Genomic DNA, 7,024 nt, shown 5'->3' with positions numbered 1-7,024 from the left:
TTTCCAGTTCTGCCAGCACCATCTTTTGAAGAGACTATCACTTCCCCATGTGATATACTTAGGTGTTTTGTCAAAAATCAGTTGGCTGTATGTAGATGCGTTAATTTCTGGATTCTCAATTCTATTCCAGTGATCTATGTATCTTTCATTGTACCAGTACCAAGCTGTTTTGACCACTGTAGCCGTGTAGTAAATTTTGAAGTCGGAAAGTGAGAGGCCTCCAACCTTATTCTTCTTCTTAAGCAGTGCTTTGCTTATCCTGGGTCTCTTCCTTTCCATATAAAATTTGTGATTGTTTTTTCCATCTCTTTGAAGAATGTCATTGGAATCTGGATTGGAATCAGACTGGTTACTTTTAAAAAGTCAGACAGAAACATTCCAAATCAGCTTAGTTTTCTAGCGATGCTATAAAAGAAACAGAATAAGTGGATGGCGTTAATAAACAGAAATGTATTCTCTAACAGACTAGGAAGCTAGAAGGCCAAATTCAAGGTGCTAGTTAAAGGGGAAGGCTCTCACCTTGGTTGAAACACAGTTTAAGAGGAAAGTCCATCTTTCCTTTCAGAATTTGTTTGCCCAACATTCTTTGTGCCTTGTCATAATCCCCTACTTGGTGTGGGAAGTTTCCAGCTCAGGGACCCTGGGTGTAAACACGTTCCATTCCAGGCTCTTTTTTCCTGGTGGTTGTAGAGCCCTCTGTGTGTGTGTGTGTTAGCTTCTCCTTTTATCTCCTATTAAGTAAAAGGTGATGCAGACCATAATCAAGAAAACTCTCCTTACATTGTTATTGTTGTTAAGTGCCGGCGAGTCGATTCCGACCCATAGCAACCCCGCATAGGGTTTCCAATGAGCTGCTGGTGAGCTTGAACCACCAACCTTGCAGTTCAAACAACTTTGTAGTCTGACGCATTAGCCCACAGTGCCACACCAGGACTCCTTACATTAGGCCATGGGTAATCACATCAGACCACACCATGGGACTATATCATGACATAACTGCCACAGGACATCAATGCATAATTGCTGAACTACTAAGGCTCTTGAACCAGCCAAAGTTACTTATATTGGAGGGATAGAATTCAATCCATGACATTTCACCCTTGGATCCTCCAAAATTTGTCCTTGTTACATGTCAACTACTTTCATCCCATCATAGCATTCCAAGAGTCTAAAATCAATTCCAAGTCTAAATTCCATCTTAAGGTAAAATTCTTCATCTGTGAATCTGGAACACAAATTATCTGCTTCCAAAGCACAATGTTGGAATAGGCACAAGATAGATATTTCCATTACAAATAGAGAAACTGGAGGTAATGGGCAACCAAGCAAGTAATAAAACCTAGCAGAACAATTTCCATTAGCTTTTAAGACTTGGAAATATTCTTTTTTTCTCTGGAAACATCTTAACAGTGACCCTGCTCTAGACTGAGTGTTTGCCACGCCCTCTGGATTCTGGGTCGAAGCCCTTTGGCCCAGTTCTTCAGCTCTGTCTTTTAGGCCCACTGAATGGCAACTCTGCCCCCTTCCCTCAGACAGTTCCATTCTCCTAGTCCAACTGAGTGGTGACCTTGCCCCTTAGTTCTGGCAGGTACTGTAGTTTGGAGCTTTGGGCATAGTAACCCTGTCTCCTCAGTTCTGAACAACAAATTCAGCCCCATCCCCCTGGAATTTAAGAAATAATACCCCATGCTCTGGAACCAAGTCGGTAGAAGATATGAATCTTTGAAATTTAGGAGGTTGTGGTTCTATCCTCAGGAACCCCAGAAGCCAGGGTCCCACACTCTGAAACCCCAGAGACCTTTTTGAGATGGAGACAGCTCTGCTTCCCATTCTCCTTGTCTCTTCAGTTTCTGCTTCCTGGTTCCTTGGTCTCTAAAAGACTCTACCCTGTTCCATGAGTATCTCAAAGCCTTTTATCTCTATTGATAAGTGGCCTGAGGCCCCCCACTCCTTCAGGAATCCTCCATCACAAAAGCACTCAGCTCTCTTGCTCTATTGATCAGAAACTGTACTGGCTCATACAAGACTCTCGGTTCTGCTTCTGCTGTTTCTCGGCTGCTTCTCCTCATCTGTGCTATTTTGGGTATTACAACTTTCCTCACTTCCTTCTGAGTCCTCAGTAGAATTGTCTTTGACATCCATAATTCCACTGGCTCTTCAAAACAATCTAGACTTTTACTGTTAGCCACCTTAAAATTCTTCCAGACTCTACCTATTACCCAATTCCCAAATTACTTCCACATTGTATGTATAAATTAGAGCAGCACCTCATTCTTCTCGCACTAAATTTTGTCTTAGAAATCTAAAGCTTTAAAACCAAAATGCCACAAGTTGATGATTTTAAACAAACAAAAATTTAATCTCTCACAGTATGTTGTTGTTATTAAGAGAAATCGAGTTAATTCAGATACATATTAACCCTGTATAGGGTTTCAGAGGAGCAACTAGTGTGTTTGAACCATTAACCTTTTGGTTAGCAGTCCATTGCTTATCTTATAGCACCATACAAGGATTCATTTTACAAGTCTGGAAGCTAGAATTCCAAATTGTAGGTGCTGGTGCTAAGGAAGGGGAGTGCAGAGGCTCCATAAGATAAACAGTGGACTGCAAACCTCAAGGTACCTGGTTCAAGCCCACCAGCCACTCCATAGGAAAAAGATGAGACTTTCTGATCTCGTGGAGATTTAAAACCTCAGAAACATTATACAGGGTCAATATGAGTTGTAACTGACTTGACAGAACGTAAAAACAACAGCTGTAAGAGAAGGCTGTCACTCTCTGCTGACTTACAGTTTAGGATAAAGGTCCTCGTCCCTTTTAACACCTGTGAGCTTGCCATTCCCTGAAGATCTCCATGTGGTTTGGCATCAGTCTTCCCCTTAGTCTAAGAGTTTCCTAATGTGGGGACACTGAGTCTAAAGTCTGTGCTTTGCTCCTGGCTCTTCTGTCTTAGTGGTAGTATTTCCCTCAGGCTCTATCTCTGCTACTGTCTCTCTCCTTTTATCTCTTATAAGATAAAAGATGATACAGTCAATTCCCCTTATATGAAACCAGGTCTGTGACCTAATTAAGGGTGTTGTGTACCACCGTAATCCCCTTATATCAAACCAGAACTGATCTCAGCAGATCATATCATGGGTTGTGATTACATTATTACACAATTATCTAATTGGCACACTACTGAGAATCATAGCCCACTCATGTTTGTATGTATTTTGGGAACACTAGTCAATCATGGTGTGGCACTGTAGGATAAGCACTAGAAGACAAGATAAGTTTGAACCCCAAGGTTGGCAGCTCAAACTCACGAGCCATTCCTCAGGAACGCTATACAGGGTTGCTATGAGTCGGAACCAACTCAACAGCACTTAACAACAATTCAATCTATAACAAGAGTTAAGACAACTGTAAGCAACAAAGCGATGGCAATAATTACTGTCAGTCACCAGAAAGAATACAGTCATGGAACAGTTACTCTTCAGCAGGAATTGACAGAGATTTGGACTTCTGACCTATAGAACAATGAGAATAAACGTTTGTTCTTTTAAGGCAAATATTGTGTAGTGTTTTGTTACGACAATCCTTTGAAACTGAGACAATTGACCTCCCCACACCAAATCGTGCACAGTCAGTACATTGCAGTTTGCTGGAGGGAGCCAGAATCAAACACTTGGCCCCTCCATTCTTAAGCTAACCCTGCACATTCACATGTCTACATTACTGGTCTACTTGGATTGCTTATCAGGACCATTAGGTGGGGTACTTCTCGTCATTCTAACTCAGTACATTCTCCTTCCTAGTCCTCCACTCTCCCACATCTCACTCTGAACCATTAAAATCACAACAACCTTTTGTTTGGTACTCTCCAGCAGTGAGATGATTCTTCTGGTCTGAATTTCATGTCTTCTGATGCTCTCCCGGTATTGTTCTTTAAGGAAAAACTAAAAATTGCAGAGTTGACACTGGTTTGTACTGTTATAGTAAGTGAATAAAGGCTTGTTTTCTGCTTTCACTTTGACTGACTGTCCCAATTTACTACATCAGAACCAGGTAGCTTAACACTCCTACATATCACATCTTATTTGCTTTCCTCTCTTTCCTCCTACAGAAATGCTACCATGTATGTGTTGTACTGTCAGTATCTTGTCTCCTGTTCATATTTGTATGATTTCTTTGTTGTAGGAATGGTGGGATTTGTGTTCCAATCTATACAATGGCACCTTGAAAGAAAGATTTATGATCCATGTCCATCAGATTACAGACATTGGAAACCCATGAAATCCATTTCATTTCTGAAATAACTGGGATCACCATGAGTTTGCATATTTATTATATTTATCAATTTAACTTGACCTTATCAAAATGAACCTCAGAGGACATCCACTGGTTTGAGTTTATTGTGTAACGATGTTATGTCAAAACTGACCAAAATGTTAACTGACAAAGCAATGAGTAAATAATAATTTTGTCAAATTTTTAACAGTTTTTATTGTGAATTGAGTGATAGTTTACATGGGAGAACATCAGTTTTACACTCATCCTGTCATATTTTGTCTCACTGCAATAATTACAATCCCCTCCATGTATCATCATTCAATAGTATTTGCTTCTATTTCCTCTTTTTTTTCCCTTAAATTTACACAAAAACACTAAGGAATATATAATCATTTAAACAACCAAAAGACACATTCATCAAGCCTGCTTCTTGGCCACCAGCACACAGCCTTTCTCTTTCCATGAGTCTAGAGTCCTCAGTTGCTCTCTTTCTTCATGTCATCCTCTCTGCCTCCATCTCTTGTGTTGCTGCTTCTCTGAATAAGGTCTTCATTCTGCTTGTGGTCTTCTCCCTTGATGGTCCTAGGGTCGTCTCTTCCTGGAATGTACGATTAACTGTTGTTTTTGTTGTTAAGTGCCGTTGAGTCAGGTTCTGACCCGTAGCAACCCTGTATAGGGTTTCTAAGGAGCAGCTAGTCAACTTGAATAGCAGATCTCCCAGTTCAATGTGGACGTTGCAGTCCAGAGCATTAACCATAAGTGACACATGTTAAAAACTTCTACTTTTACAGTAGTGACAATTGCAATTAGTCATGATAACAATTACATACTATTGAATCTTAAGAATCTTATCCCCATCTCCTTTCACCAGACTTGTCTAGACAAGATGAAACCTTCAGTAAGAGTTTTACCTTGTCCCGCACACTCCTAAACTAAAGCCCCTCTTTAAAACTTGTAAGCCAGTCACTTTGTGCCTTTATTGTACCTCCTTCCCACGTTTTAGGTAGCCAATTTCTAAGTTGCCCATTCCTATCAACCCTGTGTACAGAGGGGATAGGATTGATCCTTGATGTGAAGATGCCTTCACTTAGTTGGTATTTTGAGCTACTACATCCATAAGTATAGGTCAAGTTCATCAAATTGTAGCAATTTTTACTTGTTTCCTTCATCAAAAAGTTTTTCATCTTCCTCAAACTGAGTTCTGATCATCAACCACTGAGGCTAAGTCAAATGGGTACTATCTGCAAGTTTAGGCATTCTTGGCCATCTCTTCTCACTTCATATCAGCTGAACACTTCACTCTCAGCTCTAGTCCTCCGTGGCTATGTCCCTATCCATTGGCTCAAGAGTTCCCAGGTCTCACCACACTTGGGCCCAACTAGCCCTTCCCCTTCTCTCTCTCATCTCCAGATTGACCAGAGTCTACGGAATGTGATTGAACTCAGCTCATATCTTCATTGCTACCTTTCTCCCACTTGCACTCACCAGTAGACCTACGTGGTCACCAGCAAGCTTACATGCATGCTCATTTGTTCCCTTTGAGTTTCAGTCTTGGAGGGGCCCTTGTTCTGAAGGGACTTGATTGCTTGTCTTGATGACTCCCCGGTGAGCAACAGTTTTGTCAGTTTTGACAACCAATATGTTTTCTTAGTATAGGATTCCTTCCATGATTTATTTAAATTTATTTTCCAATTAATAGACCATGAAAATCTGCATCAATGTTCATGCAGAGCTGATCTGTGTAACACAATCTCACATCATTACATAAAAATTATTACTTTTATTAATTTGTTTGAAAATAACTATAATACACTATGAAGTAACTGAATGAAAAAAAAACACAAATTCAGATTTTCACTATAAGAATTCTGCAAGTCTTTTTTTCTATATGTTGGCATTTTTATGTGGCAGACATTAGAGCTCATGTACAATTTTGTTTTCATTTAATGTGGATTGTTGTTAGTTATGATGGAGTTGGTTCTGATTATGCAAAACAGATTGAAACACTGCCAGATCCTGGTCATCCTCAGATTTGCTGTTTTGTTTGAGGCCATTTTTGCTGCTCCTGTGTCAGTTCATCTCATTGGAAATTTGCCCCATTTTTGCTGAGCCTCTCCTTTACCAAGTATAATGTCCTTCTCCAGGGACTCGTTCCATCTGATAACATGTCTAAAGTATGAGAAAGGAAATCTTGCTAACCTAGATTATAAAGAGCTTTTGTCTGTACTTCTTCCAACACGGATTTGTTTGTTCTGCTTGCAGTTCATGTTACTTTTAATATTATTCTCTAACACCATACCTCAAATGCAATTGATTTTTGTATGGTCTTCCTTATTAGTTGTAGAACTTTCATATGCATAAGAATCTATTGAAAATATCATGGTTAGGGTAAGGCACAACTAATTCCTCAAACTGGCATCTTTTTTTTAACACTTTAAAGAGGGCTTTTGCAGAATGATTACCTAAAAATACAATATGTCACTTGATTTCCTGATTGCTACTTCCAGGAGTGCTGTTTGTGGATCCAAGCAAATGAAGTCTTCAGCTACTTCAATCTTTTCTCTCTTTATCATAGTGTTATTTATTAATTGTATAGTGAGCATTTTTGTTTTCTTTACAATAAGATGCAATCCATACTGAAGGCTTTTTTTTTCATCAGTATTTTACATCCTCTTCACTTTCAGCAAGCAAGATTATATCATCTGCATATCACAAGTTGTTAATGAGTCTTTCTCCAATCCTGATGCCA

Source organism: Chrysochloris asiatica, unplaced genomic scaffold, assembly GCF_000296735.1.
Source record: "Chrysochloris asiatica unplaced genomic scaffold, ChrAsi1.0 scaffold00029, whole genome shotgun sequence".
Classification (NCBI taxonomy): Eukaryota; Metazoa; Chordata; class Mammalia; order Afrosoricida; family Chrysochloridae; genus Chrysochloris; species Chrysochloris asiatica.
Note: the sequence above shows the minus strand (reverse complement) of the source record.